Source organism: Arachis stenosperma, chromosome 5 (assembly GCF_014773155.1).
Source record: "Arachis stenosperma cultivar V10309 chromosome 5, arast.V10309.gnm1.PFL2, whole genome shotgun sequence".
Classification (NCBI taxonomy): Eukaryota; Viridiplantae; Streptophyta; class Magnoliopsida; order Fabales; family Fabaceae; genus Arachis; species Arachis stenosperma.
The window spans coordinates 119,045,888-119,069,246 of NC_080381.1; the positions used below are offsets into that span (position 1 = coordinate 119,045,888).

General features: G+C 35.2%; 1 non-coding gene across 1 annotated transcript; it reads right to left on the reverse strand.

Moving 5' to 3' along the window:
- Positions 1 to 15,266: 15,266 nt before the first annotated feature.
- On the reverse strand, positions 15,267 to 15,374 carry LOC130932282 (small nucleolar RNA R71). The gene has a single exon (XR_009067439.1). It is a non-coding gene; the product is annotated as a small nucleolar RNA R71 (small nucleolar RNA).
- Between the last annotated feature and the right edge of the window lie 7,985 nt (positions 15,375 to 23,359).

Below are 23,359 nucleotides of genomic sequence, written 5' to 3' on the forward strand. Positions count from 1 at the left end.
GTGCTTAGCATGAAAGACTTTTGACTATGGAGCTGCTTCACTGAAGAATGCCCTCGAGACCGGCTACCTGCCTGCGGTGTCACGCAACCATAGAAACAATTATACATTATCTATTTACTTGTGAGAAAGCTAGAGAAGTGTGGAATAGGAGTCCTCACCGTGGTATGGCTGTTGGCGAAGATGAAGACATGTTCTTCAAGTGCTAGGCAACAAAGAAGCAACATTTAATTCTTAATTCATAAGAAGAGCAAAGTCTACTGTAATTGAGGGTTTATTGTTGGAGCATATGAAGATCTCGCAATAAACACGTCTTCGAACAGGTTTTCAAGACTCTCCATAAAATGGATGACTTAGCAAGAAGAATTATTAATATGTCTTTAGCAGCTGCTAATGAACTCGAAATCTAATTAGGAATTTTTTTTCTCTCTTTATTGTAACTATTGGGATATTGCTCTATTTGTCTGAATTTTAGAAAGTCTGTTGTCTCTCTCTCTTTTTTTTTTAGTCATATTTAAACATTTGTATTTTTTTTTTAAAGAATAAAGTGTCTTTTTTTTTTAAAATATGTATTTAAAGAAAATATGATTGTGACAGTTAAAAATCTTTGAATTTTTAAAAAATCTTATTGTAATTCTCATTTGGCAACTTGATTAGCTTAGCCTTTATGACATTGCACGCATGTTGTAATTTGATATATATAAAAAACCATGTGCCTTTATTGATTTTTTTTTTTTTTACATATTTTCTTCTCTTTCTAATCCAAATAAGTTGCATTTATGAGTTGGTATTTGAATTCTTGCATGTTTGAACTCCTTTAATTGATGATTTTTGTTTTCAATGTAATTTAAAATTTACATAAATATCACTATTTGACTAGCAATATCAGTTAATAATAGTAAGCTAAAGTAGACAACTAGACATTTTTATTACGTTTAACAAAATAAATCTATAAACTATAATAAAAGACAAAATAATATAAGTCTAATTAGAGAGTTATTAATTGGTCATTTTTTGTGAGTGTTTTGAATATATTGATGTGTTTTGGATATACTGATAGCAAATTCTCTAGATTTGGAAGGAAGATATAGTGAGAGAATTTTTTTTTTCATAAAAATATTTTTAGATTAAAAAATATTTAGATCTATTCAAAGCAAAAGAAAAAGTATTTCACGTGTATTGTAACAACATATTTATACAGAATTAAAAACAAAAAAAAATTAGATTTGTCCATATTTTATTTATTAAAATTTTTTATAATCGAGTGTTATATCCTTTTTTTATTAGTATAAAATTTAACATAAATAATATCTATGTTCTTTTTTAAATTTAAAAACTTATGTATTTTTTGAGATCCATAATTATCATTTGACTTTTTTATGAATTAAATATTTTCTGCGGGAGAAAAAATTCCTAATAGGAATAATTACATTAATTTTTACTAAATTTCTATAAATAACACATATACTTTTTTATTAACTCTTTTAATTCATTAAAATTTATGGCTCTGATAGGAGTAATATTATTGGACGTATAGTCCAATTAGAAAATTATAGGTTTAATTATTTTGTTGGTTTCTATGATTTAATTTTGTAAATTAGATTTTTATATTTTTTTTAGTTGAATCTTTACACTAATATTTTTTAATTGGGTTTTTATATTCTTTTTTTAGGTCCCTACACCAATTTTCTTTTTAGTCAGATCTCTGTACAATTAAATCAATTACTGTCAAGAGGGGCCTATTTGAAAAAAAATTCATATAGGGACCAAATTAAAAAGAAAAAAAAGTATATGGACCTAATTAAAAATTTTGCGAAACTATAGAGACCAACAGAATAATATATAATATAATAATAGAGATAGTCATAATGTAACTAGAAAATTTTATTTTTCTTTTTTGTCCTAATTCTAGAAATTTTTCTTCTATTCTTTCCGATTTTTTATCTAATTCTCTATCTCTTTATATAAGTTCGTATCAAATGTTGATTTTATTAAACATCATGTCAAAATTTTATAGTGATTCACTGGACTCAATTTGGGATCGGATTCAAATTAACTTAGAACACTTGAATTCAAATTATAAAAAACGGAATAAGATACATGAAGAAAATAAAACAACTTGTGTTAAAATTTGTACAATTTTGAATAATAATCAACAAATTCAGTAATATTAATATTTTAGATTCAAGCCAAATTAAAAACAGATATTCACCCAATCAACAATAATTCAACCAAAATTCAGAAATAGAAATTTTAACATCATCATCATCAGATTTTCAGTCTAAATTTTAGACGTAGCAATGACTTCTGAACACACGGAAGAAGAAGAATTATCATTAGTTTTCGGTCTAAACTTAAAAAAAAAATCAACAAAACATGACATTATATCAACATCAACATATCCAAAACTCAAATCATTAATAGACAAATTCAATTTTATATTTCAGGCCAAATCAAAATTTAAATTTAAAAAATAATAAAAATTGAATTCTAAATTTTTTTATCATAAAAATATTAATATAATATTATGAAATTATTTTTTTAAATACTTAAACTAATAAAAAAATAAATGAATAATTATATCTCTAATATTATTTGTGTTTCCTCAATTTTAATATTATTGTATATAAAACTCTATATATATTTTGCCTTTTGTAATGGCTGTCATGAGATAAAAACCAAATGATCAATAATAATTATATAACAAAATTTTAAATATTCCAAAAATATTATTTTAATAATTTTAATTATTAATCTTAATTATAATATATAATATTAATTAAAATCAAGTATTAAAATTATTAAACCAATTCATTCACGTTTCAAGAACATTTAAAATTGTTTCCATAAATAGATGTCTTTTTAGCTTAGTACCCCACCATCTTTTTCTAATTATTTTTGTGGTAGTTGCATTTATGAGTGGTAGCTAAGAAATTAGAAAGGAGAACCAACGTAACGTGGAGTGATTCCACATAAATCAATTTCCACTCTCATTGAAAGTGAGAAACAAAGATGACATAACCAAAGAAGCATTGATCAAAAGTCAAAACAAACAATTAGAAGATCTCTCCATCACTTCCTTTTCTGTTCAAGCACATGGTCACTGCCCGTCTGGCCCGCCGACTTTGCATGAAATTGTTTTATTTCATAACTCTATATTATAAATATATTTTTAATAAATAAGAAAATCTTTAATAATATCAATTTAACTTTCTTATATTTTTTTTCAAACTTTTTACATAATAAATTGAATATTACATCTATGAATAAATAATAGATAATATTTAGTATATATATAGTTAGAGATAGATAATGAAAATAGAAAATTGAATTAATAATACATACATAAAACTTCAAAAAAAATATTGCATTATATAAGAGAAAGATAATATTTTAATTTCAAGTTATTTGTAACTAAATTTTGAAAATGTTGAGATTGATATAAAATATCTAGCACAAATGAAACTACATTTATAACAAAAATAATGAATATTGATAATATGTACTTTAATTTAATAATATATATTAATAAATATTTAAATATAAAAATATATTTTTGTATTTTTTGTTAAATATTACGCACATGCTTAAATATTTTTCAAGAGAAAATAATTCTGTATATTATTGTATTTTATATTTTAATTTTTGTGTGCCTATGCTTTTTTTTAATTTCTCCCAGTTATTCAAACTATATATTACGGAATTACTTGAATTATATTTGATTTTAAGAGTAAAATAAGATAAGATATTAAAAATATGATAAAAAAATAAAAAAATAATATTTTATATTTTATTTAATAATAAACTCAATATAAGATAGAACAAATAAATAATAAAAAGTCTAATTTGTTTTTTTTAACACAAAATTTTAAAAAGAATAAAATAAAAAATAATTACAAAAATTTGATAATAACAATAAAAAAGATGTGTTTTTGTCTAATATTTTTATATTTTTTTCGATAGAAAAGACACAAAATAATTATTTGTATTTATATTTCATTTATTACATATAATTTTAGAATAATATTATACATTTAAATTTTTATGAACTAAATTAAACAATAAAATTTAGAGTAATACTACTAATAATTCATTTTTATTAATATTAAACTAATTTAATTAAATTTAATTAACAAAAATATTTAAATAGTTTTTTAATGTAAATTTCTCTATCTATTTAATTAACAAAAATACTTAAATATACATTTAGATATAATTATAAAAAATTTCTCTATCTATTTCATTTTTGAACACCTTTTTAACTCTCTTCCTCTAATAATAGTGTTTAGAAAATATAATTAAGTACTAAGAAAAGTAGACTAATAGACTTAATTTGAAAAGTTTATCTATTTGTTTCCATAATTTAAAGAAATATACACTGTTCAAATCCTATAAGGTATGATATTTGTAAGTATAATATCCACACTTAAATTGGCACTTAAATTGGCTATAAGATCACTCACTCGTATAAATGACGTTATCATATTTTTTATTTCTCAACTTTACCAACACTCATATTAACAAGGAGAATTTTACAAAATCAAATACTAAACATTTTTTTCATATACGGAGAGATAAAATACAAGAAATGCACCATTTACTTATAGTTATATTTGGCGGTTTAAACAAAACAACTTGTAACTAAGCTTCATGGTTAAGCTTGGATATAAGGCAGTAACTTATTGAAAGTTGTAGAAGAAACTCAACTTGTCACAAGTGTTACATGTTGATGTCTAAAATAATCCAACTGTAAATCTTTGAACATTTGACCTGATCCTTTGTAACTTTTCTAATTGCTTCCCATAGTCATTGTAAATTTTACTTCCTTCAAGTTTGACCAAATTTTGACTGAGCTTTTGTATATAATGGCGGTGAATAATTTTGCAAGTTGATTTAATTATCAACATTGCCTCCCTTAAATCAAATTTGTAGAATTAATTATTCCAAGTATCTTTTTTAACTTGTAAAATAATTCGGTCTTCAATGACTTTGTAAATATATCAACAACTTATTCTTCAGTTGGACAATATTCGATCACAACTTCTTTCTCATTTACCAACTCTCTAATTTTATGAACCCGAATATCAATATGCTTTGATCTTCCATGAAATATTGAATTTTTGCAAAATGCAATAGCTGACTTGTTATCGCAAAATATTGTTGTTGGAGTACTTTGTTCTTCATTCAATTCCTCAAGAATTCTTCTTAGCCAAACTGTTTGTGTTGCACAACTTGCTGCTGCTATATATTCTGCTTCTGCTGTAGAGAGAGTAACTACTGGTTGTTTCTTTGAAGACCAAGAAATTTCACCAGAACCAAGATGAAATACAAACCCTGAAGTACTTTTTCTTATTTTTATATCTCCGGCCCAATCACTATTAGTGTAACCGATAAAATTTACTTCATTAGTATTTTCATAATAAATACCATCATTTAAAGTATCTTTGATATATCGAAGAATCCGTTTTGCCGCTTGCAAATGGTTGGTACAAGGCTCCTCCATATATCTGCTAAGCAAACCAACTCCAAACACAATATCTGGTCTAGTCGCAGTCAAGTACCTTAAACTTCCAATCAAGCTTTTATAGTTTGTGGGATTTACTGCTCTTCCTTTATCTTCTCTCAACAATTTAAACTTCTCTTCGATTGGAGTAGAAACTGGTTTTGAGTGCTCCATCTGAAATTTTTTCAAAATATCATTTGCATATTTCTTCTGAGAAATGAAAATTCCACCATCTTTTTGAACTACTTCAATGCTAAGAAAGTAAGACATCAAGTCCATATCTGTCATTTCAAAGTGCTTTATCATAGCCTCCCTGAATTCTGCAATTATCTTTAAATTGTTCCCAGTAAAGATCAAATCATCAACATAAAGACACACGATCAAGATATCTCCATTTTCGACGAACTTGATATAAAGAGTATGCTCAAACGGACATCTTCTGAAACCATTCTCAATGAAATAAGAATCAATCTTCTTGTACATGCTCTTGGTGCTCGCTTTAACCCGTACAAAACTTTCTTCAATTTGTAAACTTTATCTTCTTTTCCAAGAACTTCATATCCTGCAGGTTGCTCAACATACACTTCTTCTTCTAAAGTACCATCTAGAAATGCAGACTTAACATCCATTTGATGTATCTTCCACTTATTTTGGGCCGAGAGTGAAATAATCATATGAATAGTGTCTAATCTAGCAACAGGAGCAAATACTTCAAAATAATCGATACTTGACTTTTGTTTGTATCCCTTAGCAACTAATGTTGCTTTGAAATGATCAACTTCACTGTTGAGTTTGTACTTAGTTTTGTAAACCCACTTACTCCAATCGGCTTCTTATCTGTTCACTACAAGAAAAATACCCATTCAGCCACACTTTTTTTAAGCTACATTTGAAAAGCGTAGCCTATTCATAGAATAGGCTACGCTTTTCTCTGTGTTGCCTTTTTATAAGAGAAAAGGATACACAAATGCGGCATCATTTAAAAAGCGTACGTATTATAGAAATCACTTATAAAGCGTAACCGTAGTTTGATATCTATAGGTTCACTTTTCGTATCAAAGGAGACGCTTTTAAAGAATAGCCTATTTATTAAGTTTTGGGTGCGTTTTAAAAATGATGCCTAATGTATCTAGAGCAAAAAATTTAACACTTAGTAAATTTTTTTCCTCTTTTTCCTGAAAGCAAACTGATGACACTTAGTAAAATTTTTGTCCATTCCCTCCAAATCTAACTCACCTCCAAAGCACCTTCATCCACTTTCGTAAACCCTCGTCGCCCCCATTCCCTCCAAAGTCACCATCGCGAAGTAGAAACCCTGCCTGCCTCCAAAGCTCACCTTCGCCACGCACCCTTTCACACACACACACATACCCAGATTCAGAATGAGTGAACCAGAGGGAGGAGAGGAGGAAGACAGAGATGAGAGCGCGAGCGAGAGACCAGAGAGTGAGAGGGGGTCACCGCCGCAACACCGCTGCAACCGCCACCATCGCCGTCGTGGAGGAGGGAGTCCGGAGGAGAGAGAGAAAGATGATGTAGACGAGATGGAGAGAGAGGACGAAGACGCGACGCGAGAGAGAAGGAGGTTGTTCCGCCGTGCATTGTCGTCGCTCCTAGGGTCAATTGAAGCTGCCGCCGCTGCTAGGGCTTGCCGTGCTCCTGTCCTCACTTTCGGCTTCTACAATTACTTCCTCTTCGTACTCCCAACCCCTCTCTCCTCCAACTTTTATTTCATTCTCATTTCAATTTCAATTTCAATGTCTCTACAGGCATTTCATCGGTGCCGTTTTCGACGCCAAGGGTGCGGATGCAATTCTCTCTTTTGAAAAGTTCTGCTGCAATCTCCCGAGACCTCTTCTTCAGGTTCCGGTTTCTATTTGGATTAGTTTTCTCAATTCGATTTTGATCCATCTGCTAATTAATTGGGTTGATTAATACCAGATCATATATCTCGCCATAATCAGTTCAACATATTATTTCATTGTAAAATCATGTTTAACAGATCATATATGATTAATGTGAATGAAGAACACTAGGTTGAGTTGAATTGAATTGAATCATGGATAAGAGCATGTTAGCTGGTTTGGAATCATTTGCTTTTGCTAACTTTGCCAATCCACTATGCTTTCTTTACTCTCTTGATTTATTACACTGATCTAATGTTCTCAATGTTCTGTAGATTCTATGAAATTTAGCATGAGTAGTTTTTGTGATTTATCCGAAATAGTAAAGTTGAGTAAAGAGTGAAAATTATAACTCTTACCATTGGTATCCATGATTCCATCATCAATGAGCTCTTGCATATTTTCTTGCAAGATAACTTTGCAGCCATGTTGTGCTAATTTATGAGACAAGTGCATTAGAGGGTTCACGTGCCCTTGTGCTGGAATGGAATAACTGGAACATGTTTGAGCTTCATCCTTTCTGGTATTTTTGATTCTGAGGTTTAGCATTACTCTTTCTTTTAGTTGCATTGTAGCTACTGATTTAAGCTATGTACCTACCTTATTTTAATTTAAATTTTTTGCACAACACAGCTATAAAAAATGCTTGATTACAAGTAAACCAAGTTGATTCCTTAGTGCCAAACAGAGTTGGAGTTTTGGTTCCAATTTTAGAGTTGTCTTCAGGGATTATTGAGTAACTTTTTAACTTTGAATTTGCTAGTATATTTCTTATAGGAAGGGCGTCTTTGGGAATTGGGAAGGGTATATTAAATTGTGACTAAAAGGAAACCTTTTTACTAGTATACTTTGTGGCAGGATTTATTGTAACTTTGAATCTCTCAATGATTTTTATTGTTGCTTTATGATGTGGAGGCTACTGTGAGTTAAGAGATTAGAGTCATTCTCAGGTTTGATTTGCATTTATTTTATTTTCTATAGCGAATGTGATTTCATTTCAAGTAGGTGCTTCTCTATGTGGATGAGAAGAAAATAGCAACTTGTTTTTCCAATGATTGTTATGGTATTTAATTAAACTGATATAATCTGCAATGCAGTTTTTTGTACCTTTGACTATTGTATCAACATGTAGATAACCTCTCTACTGAATCTATTGCTCAGATATTCAGAAAAAAGAAGCCCAAGAAGTAAAACTCAAACTTGTTTACAATTTCATAATTACAAAGGGAGGAATCTGTTGCTCAGATAACCTCTCTACTGAATCTGTTGCTCAGATAACCTCTCTTTATAAAGTTTCATGCATTGGAGGAATCATTGCATTTTTTCCTCCTTTTCTGCAACTTTTCTAATAAAACATCATGTGACATTTTCAGGAAAATGAGATATAAATTCAAAATATGTATGATGAAGTTCTATGAAGGGTTAATGCAGATAATTAACTGAAGTGCTGAAGCCAATTTATATCCTGGTGCAATAACTTCGACAGTTAAGTGCTGAAGCTTGGGCAGATATATTCTAATATTTTCTTTGATTAGTTTCTTTGCTTCTCACTAAGGACATTATTTGTGTTATCAGCTTCAAATTATAGAGGCAGTTGGATACTTACTTTCTCCTTGCTCACATGTGCTCTGTCAAGGTTAAAGAATGGATGCTTGTTCAGTACTCTGCTTCAATTTCTGTCGTGCTGTCTGACTCAACTAGCGCAAGCTGAATGGATCTTGTGTTTGTCGGTCTTCTTCCTTCTCTGTTTTCTTTTTTTTGTCCTTTTCATTTTCTCGTTGAGGAAGAACTTGATTTTCCAAAGAGTGGAGGATCTTTAGCTGGTAGCATTAACATTCTTTTCCCTGCTGGTTGCTGCATTGGATTGCTATTCTTTTTGCTTTTCCTCCAAATCTGACCCCAGGATATTGGTGCAAAATTGTTATATCTGTCTCAATTCATTTTTAATTTTACAATTTAGGTTGATAATTCTCACTTTACTCTTTGAAGCAACGCCGTTTTTCCCACTTGAAATTAAGCTGATTGGCATGATTTTGGGAATTTAGCATTCAGCTTTAATGAGAATAATAAAAAACTAACAAGCTGAGAAGAGAAAAAGTAAGTGATCAATCAAATAGATACTGTGGTATTGTATCTTATTTATCTGAAATATCAAATCTGCTAAATCAAATTGCTTACTACTTTTGATAGGTAACGAGCTATTAGAATGCTTTTAGTTTTGTTCAAGGTGAGTAACTGTTATAGTTGTTTGGTAAATAATGCTGGGATTGGTTTGGGTGATAAATATCCTATTGGCAGTAAAGTTCAAGCTGTTTGGAGTGAAGATAGGTAATGGTATATTTAGCAATTAATTTCTTTTTCTTTGTCTATTTATTCAGCAATTAGTATGATGATCATATATATTTTAGTATTTCAACTCAATTTGTGATCTTACTATTTTGATTTAGTTAATTTCTATTTACACTACTTTTGTGCACCTTTAGAAGAATTTTGTTGTTTAAACTTCTTAGAAGTGCAAGTATTTTTGCAGCAGCCCCGCTAGGAATGAACAAGGGAATGAACACTGATACAATTGTTAAGGCCAAGAGTTTTCTTGATGGTGATGAAGATCAGCATGAAAAAATGTGTTTGAGAAGAATCTGAAGGCGCTTCAGAAGATTTTTTAGTCATTATGCCAAGATTAGAAGATTGACGATTTTCTGTTTGTTAAGCTCTTGTCGGATATAGAGTGTAAGCTTTGCATTTTAATTGATGTGATATAAGTTTTATGTGACTTAAATTATCTTAAGTTATATTTTGATTGTTAATTGCTTCTTAAGATTATGTCTTTGAATTATGTAAGGATAATTTTTATTGTTTAAAGAAACTATTTAGTATAATTATGTGTTTAATTTTATTTTATAATATTTAACTCATTTAATTAAAAATGTAGAATTATATATGTAATAATATTATTAAATATTATGTTGTATAAAAAATATTAGAATATTATATACATACAGAAAATAAAAAAAACAATGAGGGACCTAAGGCTACACTTTATAGAGTAGCTATGGTTATAAAGAAAATTAAAAAAAAATAATAAGGGATCTAAGACTACGCTTATAAAAAGTAGATATAGTATACAATGTGGCTACGATTTACAAGTGATGCAGTAGCGTTGAAAACCGTAGCCTATTCTGAAAAAATAAAAGCTGAAAAACGTAGCCTTTGGTCCTAGATAGCATCACTTGAAAAGCGTAGCCTATTCCCAAACGCCAAAAGTATAGCCCTTGGTGCAGAAAAGCGTAGCCTTTGAGAATAGGCAACGGCCGAATAGGAATCACCCCAAAAAGCGTAGCTGTAGCCCAAAAAGCGTAGCCGTAGCCTAAGGCATCATTTTTTCACTTTTGGCTACACTTTTCAAGTGTACTTGAATGTGTGTTTTTCTTGTAGTGGTTTGTAAATCTGTCAGGTCCCACGTGTCATTCTTCTCAATGGCATGAATCTCCTCATCTATTGTTTTCTTCCAATTGTTGTCTTTAAAGACTTCTTCAAAGTTCAATGGCTCACAATCTGAAAATAGAGAAAAGTTTATGATTTCTTTATCAGACGGATCGTTGTCATTGCCAACTTCATAATTTGCTAATCTAGCAGGTAGTCTCCGCTCTCTTTGAGGTCTTCTAGATGATTCTGGTTGTTCGGTTGCGTCTGGTTGTCTTTCTTCTTCATCATCACATGTATTTGAAATTACAATCGGATGCTTTTCTATCTTTGTGTCCCAGTCCCACATGGCTTTCTCGTCAAACGTCATGTCTCTGCTAATGATTACTTTCTTTGTTTCTGGATTGTACAACTTGTATGCTTTTGAGTCTGTGCTATAGCCAATAAAAATACACTTCTCGTCTTTGTCATCTAACTTCTTCCTTAATTGATCTGGTACATGGGCATAAGTGATACACCCAAAGACTCTGAAATGATGAATGGAAGGCCGCTTTCCACTCTGATGAGCGGATAATTTATACACTTTTTGGCATTGTTTTTAGTATATTTTTAGTATGATCTAGTTAGTTTTTAGTATATTTTTATTAGTTTTTAGTTAAAATTCACTTTTCTGGAATTTACTATGAGTTTGTGTGTTTTTCTGTGATTTCAGGTATTTTCTGGCTGAAATTGAGGGATCTGAGCAAAAATCTGATTCAGAGACTGAAAAGGACTGCAGATGCTGTTGGATTCTGACCTCCCTGCACTCGAAGTGGATTTTCTGGAGCTACAGAAGCCCAATTGGCGCGCTCTCAACGGCGTTGGAAAGTAGACATCCTGGGCTTTCCAGCAATATATGATAGTCCATACTTTGCCCAAGATTTGATGGCCCAAACCGGCGTTCAAAGTCACCTCAAGAAATCCCAGCGTTAAACGCTGGAACTGGCACCCAAATGGGAGTTAAACGCCCAAACTGGCATAAAAGCTGGCGTTTAACTCCAAGAAGAGTCTCTACACGAAAATGCTTCATTGCTCAGCCCAAGCACACACCAAGTGGGCCCGGAAGTGGATTTTTATGTCATTTACTCATCTCTGTACACCCTAGGCTACTAGTTTTCTATAAGTAGGACCTTTTACTATTGTATTGAGATATCGGGGTAGCTATCTTCATTTTTATGCTATCTTAGATCATTGGGAGGCTGGCCATTCGGCCATGCCTAGACCTTATGCTTATGTATTTTCAACGGTGGAGTTTCTACACACCATAGATTAAGGTGTGGAGCTCTGCTGTACCTCGAGTATTAATGCAATTACTATTGTTCTTCTATTCAATTCCACTTGTTCTTTGTCCAAGATATCACTTGTTCTTCAACTTAATGAAGGTGATGATCGTCACGGATCATCACCATTCTCACTCATGAACAAAGTGACTGACAACCACTCTTGTTCTACAAGCATAAGAGGCTTAGTGAATATCTCTTGGATTACTGATACACGATGTATGGTTGATCGCCTGACAACCGAGTGCTCGCCTGACAAACGAGCCAGCCATTCCGTGAGATCAGAGTCTTCGTGGTATAGGCAAGAACTGATGGCGGCATTCAAGAGAATCCGGAAGGTCTAACCTTGTCTGTGGTATTCTGAGTAGGATTCAATGATTGAATGACTGTGACGTGCTTCAAACTCCTAGCAGGCTAGGGCGTTAGTGACAGACGCAAAAGAATCAATGGATTCTATTCCGGCCTGAACGAGAACCGACAGATGATTAGCCTATGCTGTGACAGAGCATCAGGGACGTATTTTCACTGAGAGGATGGGAGGTAGCTGCTGACAACAGTGAAACCCTACACGAGCTTGCCATGGAAAGGAGTAAGAAGGATTGGATGAAGGCAGTAGGAAAGCAGAGAGACGGAAGGGAAGGCATCTTCATACGCTTGTCTGAAGCTCTTGCACCAATGAATTACATAAGTATCTCTATCTTTATCTTCATGCTTTATTCGTTTATCACTATACCCATTTGAGTCTGCCTGACTGAGATTTACAAGATGACCATAGCTTGCTTCATACCAACAATCTCCGTGGGATCGACCCTTACTCGCGTAAGGTTTATTACTTGGACGACCCAGTGCACTTGCTGGTTAGTTGTGCGAAGTTGTGTTTATGCCATGGTATTGAGCACCAAGTCTTTGGAGCCATTACTAGGGATTGTTTATGTTTTGAAAAGTATTGATCACAATTTCGTGCACCAAGTTTTTGGCGCCGTTGCCGGGGATTGTTCTTGTGTATGGACAACTGACGGTTCATCTTGTTGCTTAGATTAGGCATTTATTTTTTTCGAGATTCTTGAAGGTGAATTCTAGAGTTTCATGATGATTTGTTGAAATCTGGCTGGCTGAGAAGCCATGTCTAATTCCATTGGACCGAGGTTTCAACTTATCATCACAAGAGCTTGATGATCTTTATCAATCTTGCTTTTGGAGCAGTGATTTGCTAAGGCTTGGCTAGCCTTTGGCCATGTCTAGTGTTTTGGACCGAAGCTTTCTTTGAAAGCTTGGCTGGCTGTGAAGCCATGTCTAATTCCTGGACCGGAGTCTTAGACTAGCATTGCACTGATTCCTGGAATTCTCATTAAGAATTTTGATATCTTTTTCCACTTAATTTTCGAAAAAAACACAAAAAAATTTATAAAATCATAAAATCCAAAATATTCTTGTTTGAGTCTAGAGTCTCATCTTAAGTTTGGTGTCAAATGCATGTTTTTGTTATATTTTTCGAATCCATGCATGTATTTCTTTGTTTTGATCTTTGAATTCTATTGACTTGAGTATCTTTGTGTTTCATATAGTGTCAGTAGTATACAAACTGCTAAGTTTGGTGTCTTGCATGCATTGCTATTTGATTCTTGTTGCATTTTAATTATTAAAAATCCAAAATATTTTTAATTTGTGTCTTTTCAAGTCAATAATACAAAGAATTGAAGATTCAGAACATACTGCAGAGGAATTATACAGAAAAAGCTGGGCATTCAAAATGCCCAGTGAAGAAGACAGACTGGCGTTTAAACGCCAGCCAGGGTACCTGGTTGGGCGTTTAACGCCCAAAAAGGGTGCATTTTGGGCGTTAAACGCCAGAATGTATACCATTCTGGGCGTTTAACGCCAGGATGGTGCTAGGAGGAAGATTTTGTTTTCAAAATCAATTTTTTTTTCAAGTTTTCAAAGTTTTTCAAAATCAAATCTTTTTCAAATCATATCCTTTCAATCAAATGTTTTCAAAATCAATTTCTTTCCTTTTTAAAGATACTTACTAACAATTAATGATTTGATTGAACATCTCAAATTTGTTGCCTTTTCTGTTGAGAAAGGTTTAATGTTTGAATCATATCTTTTCTTGTTAGGCAAGTCATTAATTTTCAAAATCAAATCTTTTTTTTAAAATTGTTTTCAAATCATATCTTTTCAAATTGTTTTCAAATCATATCTTCTCAATCACATCTTTTTAATCACATCTTTTTCAAATTAAGTTTTCAATCAAATCCTTTTGACTTCTAATTTCAAATCTTTTTCAAAAATCACTTGATTTCTTTTCCACTCTTATTTTCGAAAATCAATTAAGTATTTTTCAAAAATGTTTTCAAAATCTTCTAATTAATTTTCGAAAATTACTCCCCTCCTTCTCACATCCTTCTATTTATGGAGTACCACTCCTTCTCAATGCACAATTCGAACCTTATCTAGTTAAAGTTCGAATTCTTCTTCTCCTTCTTCTTTCTATTTTTCTTTTTCCTCTGACACCTCAAGGAATCTCTATACTGTGACATAGAGGATTCCACGGTTTCTTGTTCTCTTCTCTTTCATATGAGCAGGAACAAAGACAAAGGCATTCTTGTTGAAGCTGACCCTGAACCCGAAAGGACCTTGAAGAGAAAGCTAAGAGAAGCCAAAGCACAACTCTCTGTAGAGGACCTGACCGAATTCTTCAAAGAAGAAGAAGACATGGCAGCCGAAAACAACAACAATGCAAACAATGCAAGGAAGGTGCTGGGTGACTTTACTGCACCTACTCCCGACTTCTATGGGAGAAGCATCTCTATCCCTGCCATTGGAGCAAACAACTTTGAGCTTAAGCCTCAATTAGTTTCTCTAATGCAACAGAATTGCAAATTCCATGGACTTCCAATGGAAGATCCTCATCAGTTCTTAGCTGAGTTCTTGCAAATCTGTGACACAGTCAAGACCAATGGGGTAGACCCTGAGGTCTATAGACTGATGCTATTCCCTTTTGCTGTAAGAGACAGAGCTAGAATATGGTTGGATTCTCAACCTAAAGAAAGCCTGGACTCTTGGGAAAAGCTAGTCAATGCCTTCTTGGCAAAGTTCTTTCCACCACAAAGATGGAGTAAGCTTAGAGTGGAGGTCCAAACCTTCAGACAGAAGGATGGAGAATCCCTCTATGAAGCTTGGGAAAGATACAAACAATTAATCAGAAAATGTCCCTCTGACATGCTTTCTGAATGGAGCATCATAGGTATTTTCTATGATGGTCTCTCTGAACTATCTAAGATGTCCTTGGATAGCTCTGCTGGAGGATCTCTTCATCTGAAGAAGACGCCTACAGAGGCTCAAGAGCTAATTGAAATGGTTGCAAATAACCAATTCATGTACACTTCTGAAAGGAATCCTGTGAACAATGGGACTAGTCAGAAGAGAGGAGTTCTTGAGATTGACACTCTGAATGCCATACTGGCTCAGAACAAGATATTGACTCAGCAAGTCAATTTGATTTCTCAAAGTCTGTCTGGAATGCAAAATGCACCTCGCAGTACTAAGGAAGCTTCATCTGAGGAAGAAGCCTATGATCCTGAAAACCCTTCAATGGAGGAGGTGAATTACCTAGGAGAACCCTATGGAAACACCTATAATTTTTCATGGAGAAATCACCCAAATTTCTCATGGAAGAATCAAGAGAGACCTCAACAAGGTTTCAATAACAATAATGGTGGAAGAAACAGGCTTGGCAATAACAAGCCTTTTCCATCATCTTCTCAGCAACAGACAGAGAGTTCTAAGCAGAATACCTCTGACTTAACAACGATGGTCTCTGATCTAATCAAAACCACTCAAAGTTTCATGAATGAAACAAGGTCCTCCATCAGAAATTTGGAAGGACAAGTGGGACAGCTGAGCAAGAAAATTACTGAACTCCCTCCTAGTACTCTCCCAAGTAATACAGAAGAAATCCAAAAGGAGAGTGCAAAGCCATAACCATGGCCGAATATGGAGAGGAAAGAGAGGAGGTGGACGCCACTGAGGAAGACTTCAATGGGCGTGCACCAATCTCCTCTGAGTTCCCCAATAAGGAACCATGGGAATCTGAGGCTCAAAATGAGACCATAGAGATTCCATTGGACTTACTTCTGCCTTTCATGAGCTCTGACGAGTATTCTTCCTCTGAAGAGGATGAGTATGTCACTGAAGAGCAAGTTGCTAAATACCTTGGAGCAATCATGAAGCTAAATGACAAGTTATTCGGAAATGAGACTTGGGAAGATGAACCTCCCTTGCTCACCAAAGAACTGGATGACTTGTCTAGGCAAAAATTACCTCAAAAGAGACAAGATCCTGGGAAGTTTTCCATACCTTGTACCATAGGCACCATGACCTTCAAGAAGGCCCTGTGTGACTTAGGGTCAAGTGTGAACCTCATGCCTCTCTCTGTAATGGAGAAGCTAGGGATCTTTGAGGTACAAGCTGCAAAAATCTCACTAGAGATGGCAGACAACTCAAGAAAACAAGCTTATGGACTTGTAGAGAATGTTTTGGTTAAGATTGAGGACCATTACATCCCTACTGATTTCATAGTCCTAGAGACTGGGAAGTGCATGGATGAATCCATCATCCTTGGCAGACCCTTCCTAGCCACAGCAAAGGCTGTGATTGATGTTGATAGAGGTGAACTAATCATTCAAGTGAATAAAGAATCCTTTGTGTTTAAGGCTCAAGGATATCCCTCTGTCACCATGGAGAGGAAGCATGAAGAGCTTCTCTCAAATCAGAGACAAACAGAGCCCCCACGGTCAAACTTTAAGTTTGGTGTTGGGAGGCCACAACCAAACTCTAAGTTTGGTGTTGAACCCCCACATTCAAACTCTAAGTTTGGTGTTGGAAGGTTCCAATATTGCTCTGAGTACATGTGAGGCTCCATGAGAGCCCTCTGTCAAGCTACTGACATTAAAGAAGCGCTTGTTGGGAGGCAACCCAATGATTATATTTTATATATTTCTCTTTGTTATTTTATGTTTTTTGTAGGTTGATGATCATAAGAAGTCACAAAATCCATTGAAAAAGCTAAAACAGAATGAAAAACAGGAAGAAAAACAGCACACCCTGGAGGAAGATGCTGCTGGCGTTCAAACGCCAGTAAGCCTAGCAGTTGGGCGTTTAACGCCCAGTCTGGCACCATTCTGGGCGTTTAACGCCAGAAAGGGGCACCAGACTGGCGTTAAACGCCAGAAAAGGGCTAGAACCTGGCGTTAAACGCCAGGAATGGGCACCAGCCCGGCGTTTAACGCCAGAAATAGCTCAAAACGTGATTTTGAGCAACATTTGGTGCAGGGATGACTTTTCCTTGACACCACAGGATCTGTGGACCCCACAGGACCCCACCACCACTCTCTCTCTTCTTCCCCCATTCACCAATCACCTCAACACCTCTTCCCCAAAAACCCTTCACCTATCAAATCCCATCTTTCTCTTCACCACTCACATCCATCCTTCATAAAACCCACCAACCTCACCCTTCAAATTCAAACCACTTTCCCTCCCAAACCCACCCATAATGGCCGAACCTCATCTCCCTCTCTCCTATATAAACCCTTCTTCACCCCTTCATTTCACACAACCTAAACAACACTTCTCCCCCTCTTTGGCCGAATACACCACCATCTCCCTCTGCCTCATTTCTTCTTCTTCTACTCTCTTCTTTCTTCTTTTGCTCGAGGACGAGCAACCATTTTAAGTTTGGTGTGGTAAAAGCGTTGCTTTTTCGTTTTCCATAACCATTATGGCATCCAAGGCCGGAGAAACCTCTAGAAAGAGGAAAGGGAAGGCAAAAGCTTCCACATCCGAGTCATGGGAGATGGATAGATTCATCTCAAGGGTGCATCAAGACCACTTCTATGAAATTGTGGCCTTGAAGAAGGTGATCCCCGAGGTCCCCTTTTCACTCAAAAAGGGTGAATATCCGGAGATCCGCCATGAGATCCGAAGAAGAGGTTGGGAAGTACTTACCAACCCCATTCAACAAGTCGGAATCTTGATGGTTCAAGAGTTCTATGCCAATGCATGGATCACAAAGAACCATGATCAAAGTATGAACCCGGATCCAAAGAATTATCTTACTATGGTTCGGGGGAAATACTTGGATTTTAGTCCGGAAAGTATAAGGTTGGCATTCAATTTGCCTATGATGCAAGGAGATGAACATCCTTACACTAGAAGGGTCAACTTTGATCAAAGGTTGGACCAAGTCCTCACAGTCATATGTGAAGAGGGCGCACAATGGAAGAGAGATTCAAGAGGCAAGCCGGTTCAATTAAGAAGGCATGACCTCAAGCCCATGGCTAGAGGATGGTTGGAGTTCATTCAACGCTCAATCATTCCCACTAGCAACCGGTCCGAAGTTACTCTAGACCGGGCCATCATGATTCATAGCATCATGATTGGAGAAGATGTGGAAGTTCATGAGGTTATAGCCCAAGAACTCTATAAAGTGGCGGACAAGTCTTCCACCTTGGCAAGGCTAGCCTTTCCTCATCTCATTTGTCACCTCTGTTATTCAGTTGGAGTTGACATAGAAGGAGATACCCCCATTGATGAGGACAAGCCCATCACCAAGAAAAGGATGGAGCACACAAGAGACCCTTCTCATCAAGAGATCCCTGAGATGCCTCAAGGGATGCACTTCCCTCCACAAGACTATTGGGAGCAAGTAAATACCTCCCTAGGAGAATTGAGTTCCAACATGGGACAACTAAGGGTGGAGCATCAAGAACACTCTATTCTCCTCCATGAAATTAGAGAAGATCAAAGAATCATGAGAGAGGAGCAACAAAGGCAAGGAAGAGACATTGAGGAGCTCAAGCACTCCATAGGATCTTCAAGAGGAAGAAAGAGCCGCCATCACTAAGGTGGACCCGTTCTTTGATTTCCTTGCTCTTTATTCTTCTGTTTTTCGAATTCTATGCTTATGTTTATCCATGTTTGTGTCTTGTGATCATTAGTGTCTTAGTGTCTATGCCTTAAAGTTATGAATGTCCTATGAATCCATCACCTTTCTTGAATAAAAACGTGCTTAATTGAAAAGGAAAGAATTGCATGAATTCTGAATTTTATAGCAGTTTAATTATTTTGATGTGGTGGCAACACTTTTTGTTCTCTGAATGTATGCTTGAACAGTGCATATGTCTTTTGAATTTGTGGTTCATGAATGTTGGCTCTTGAAAGAATGATGAAAAAGGAGACATGTTACTGAGGATCTGAAAAATCATAAAAATGATTCTTGAAGCAAGAAAAAGCAGTGAATACAAAAAAAAAAAAAAGAGAGGAAGCAAGCGAAAAAAAAAAAGAGAAAAACCGAAAAAAAAAAAGAGAAAAGAAAGAAAAAGAAAGAAATAAAGTTGTGATCCAAGGCAATAAGAGTGTGCTTAAGAACCCTGGACACCTCTAATTGGGGACTTTAGCAAAGCTGAGTCACAATCTGAAAAGGTTCACCCAATTATGTGTCTGTGGCATGTATGTATCCGGTGGTAATACTGGAAGACAGAGTGCTTTGGGCCACGGCCAAGACTCAATAAGTAGCTGTGTTCAAGAATCATCATACTTAACTAGGAGAATCAATAACACTATCTGGATTCTGAGTTCCTAAAGAAGCCAATCATTCTGAATTCCAAAGGATAGAGTGAGATGCCAAAACTATTCAGAGGCAAAAAGCTAAAAGCCCCGCTCATCTAATTAATACTGATCTTCATAGATGTTTTGGAGTTCATTACATATTCTCTTCTTTTTATCTTATTTGATCTTCAGTTGCTTGGGGACAAGCAACAATTTAAGTTTGGTGTTGTGATGAGCGGATAATTTATACACTTTTTGGCATTGTTTTTAGTATGTTTTTAGTATGATCTAGTTAGTTTTTAGTATATTTTTATTAGTTTTTAGTTAAAATTCACTTTTCTGGACTTTACTATGAGTTTGTGTGTTTTTCTGTGATTTCAGGTATTTTCTGGCTGAAATTGAGGGATCTGAGCAAAAATCTGATTCAGAGACTGAAAAGGACTGCAGATGCTGTTGGATTCTGACCTCCCTGCACTCGAAGTGGATTTTCTGGAGCTACAGAAGCCCAATTGGCGCGCTCTCAACGGCGTTGGAAAGTAGACATCCTGGGCTTTCCAGCAATATATGATAGTCCATACTTTGCCCAAGATTTGATGGCCCAAACCGGCGTTCAAAGTCACCTCAAGAAATCCCAGCGTTAAACGCTGGAACTGGCACCCAAATGGGAGTTAAACGCCCAAACTGGCATAAAAGCTGGCGTTTAACTCCAAGAAGAGTCTCTACACGAAAATGCTTCATTGCTCAGCCCAAGCACACACCAAGTGGGCCCGGAAGTGGATTTTTATGTCATTTACTCATCTCTGTACACCCTAGGCTACTAGTTTTCTATAAGTAGGACCTTTTACTATTGTATTGAGATATCGGGGTAGCTATCTTCATTTTTATGCTATCTTAGATCATTGGGAGGCTGGCCATTCGGCCATGCCTAGACCTTATGCTTATGTATTTTCAACGGTGGAGTTTCTACACACCATAGATTAAGGTGTGGAGCTCTGCTGTACCTCGAGTATTAATGCAATTACTATTGTTCTTCTATTCAATTCCACTTGTTCTTTGTCCAAGATATCACTTGTTCTTCAACTTAATGAAGGTGATGATCATCACGGATCATCACCATTCTCACTCATGAACAAAGTGACTGACAACCACTCTTGTTCTACAAGCATAAGAGGCTTAGTGAATATCTCTTGGATTACTGATACACGATGTATGGTTGATCGCCTGACAACCGAGTGCTCGCCTGACAAACGAGCCAGCCATTCCGTGAGATCAGAGTCTTCGTGGTATAGGCAAGAACTGATGGCGGCATTCAAGAGAATCCGGAAGGTCTAACCTTGTCTGTGGTATTCTGAGTAGGATTCAATGATTGAATGACTGTGACGTGCTTCAAACTCCTAGCAGCTAGGGCGTTAGTGACAGACGCAAAAGAATCAATGGATTCTATTCCGGCCTGAACGAGAACCGACAGATGATTAGCCTATGCTGTGACAGAGCATCAGGGACGTATTTTCACTGAGAGGATGGGAGGTAGCTGCTGACAACAGTGAAACCCTACACGAGCTTGCCATGGAAAGGAGTAAGAAGGATTGGATGAAGGCAGTAGGAAAGCAGAGAGACGGAAGGGAAGGCATCTTCATACGCTTGTCTGAAGCTCTTGCACCAATGAATTACATAAGTATCTCTATCTTTATCTTCATGCTTTATTCGTTTATCACTATACCCATTTGAGTCTGCCTGACTGAGATTTACAAGATGACCATAGCTTGCTTCATACCAACAATCTCCGTGGGATCGACCCTTACTCGCGTAAGGTTTATTACTTGGACGACCCAGTGCACTTGCTGGTTAGTTGTGCGAAGTTGTGTTTATGCCATGGTATTGAGCACCAAGTCTTTGGAGCCATTACTAGGGATTGTTTATGTTTTGAAAAGTATTGATCACAATTTCGTGCACCACACTCCAAGCTTCCTCTGGAGTTTTATCATGAACACTCTTTGTTGGACACTTATTTAAAATATGAACTGCTGTTATGACTGCTTCTGCCCAAAACTCTTTAGGCATTTGTTTTGACTTGAGCATGCATCTGACCATATCTATGATGGTTCTATTCTTTCTTTCAGCAACTCCATTTTGTTGAGGAGTGTATCTAGTTTAGTTGGTGTTAAATTCCGTGTTGCTTAAAGTATTCTGCACATGCAAGATATTCTGTTCTTCTGTCTATGAGAGTTTTAATTTTATAGCCACTTTATTTTTCGACAAACGCCTTGAATGTCTTAAAGACATCACATGCTTTTGATTTTTGCTTCAGAAAGTATACCCATGTATATCTACTAAAATCATCAATAAAAGTGATAAAGTACCTGCTACCACCATTACTTAGAACTTCTACAGAATAGAGATCTAAATGCACAATTTCAAGTAATCTTCTAGCTCTCCATGACTTTTCTGTAGGGAATGGATCTCTGTACTTCTTTTTTAGTTGACAAATCTCACAAACACAATTGAAAATATGAATCCGTGGTAGACCAGAAACAAGTCCTTTTCTTGACAAGTAGTTTAGGCCAGAAAAATGAAAGTGCCCAAACCATATATGCCACAACCAGTTATCATCAAGTATCACAGAACTCATGCAAGAGGGATTAACATGTTGAATTTTTAATGGAAACATTTTGTTTGAAGTCATCTTTGCTTCATCAATGAACCTTCCATTGTTGTCAAATACAGTGCAATATCCACGATAAGTTATCATCTTATATCCATTCTCAGATAATTGCCCTGTACTCAGTAAATTGTAATCAAGTTCAGGAGCATAGAAGACATCAGAAATATAACTCAGAGAATCATCTTTCAATCTAATTGGTATGTGCCCTTTTCCTTCAATAGGGATCTTTGTACTATTACCAAACTTCAATAATATTTTAACTGAATCATCTAATGAAGAAAATAACTCCTTTCTATCAGACATATGATTACTGCAAGCATTATCCAAGTACCATATATTTTCATCTTTAGCACATGAATTACTTGTAAAAAATAAAGTCTGAGTACTCGGATTGTCATCAGTATTTTGATGATGATTTTTTGCAATGTGTGCTTGATTATTATTCATTACTTTGAATATGCAATCTGCTGCTTTGTGTCCATACTTTCCACAATGAAAACAGTTGAAATTAGTTCATTCCTGATAAAAATTACCTCGACCTCTTCCTCGATTGACAGGCCTGAAATTCGTTCCACCTCTTCCTTAATTAGGTGGTGTAAAATTGTTGTAACTTCCTTGGTTGTAATTGCCACGACCTCTACCTCTGAAACTTTCTCTGCCTCTACTTTGAAAATTGAAACCACGACCTTGTCTTTCCTGTGTACGGCTTGATTCTGCAACATTGTTGAAATTCACTCGGCTTTTTAGGACTTTCTCGGTTGATTTTTCTGATTTTTCCAGTATTCTACTGATGTGGCTTTCCATGGTTCCTTGCAACTCTGCAATCGTCATGGTATCCATATTGTGTGACTCTAGTATCATAGTCACCACATGGTCATACTTCATTGGCATGGTGCGAAGAATTTTCTCCACTACTTTGCTATCGGGTATATCTTCTCTA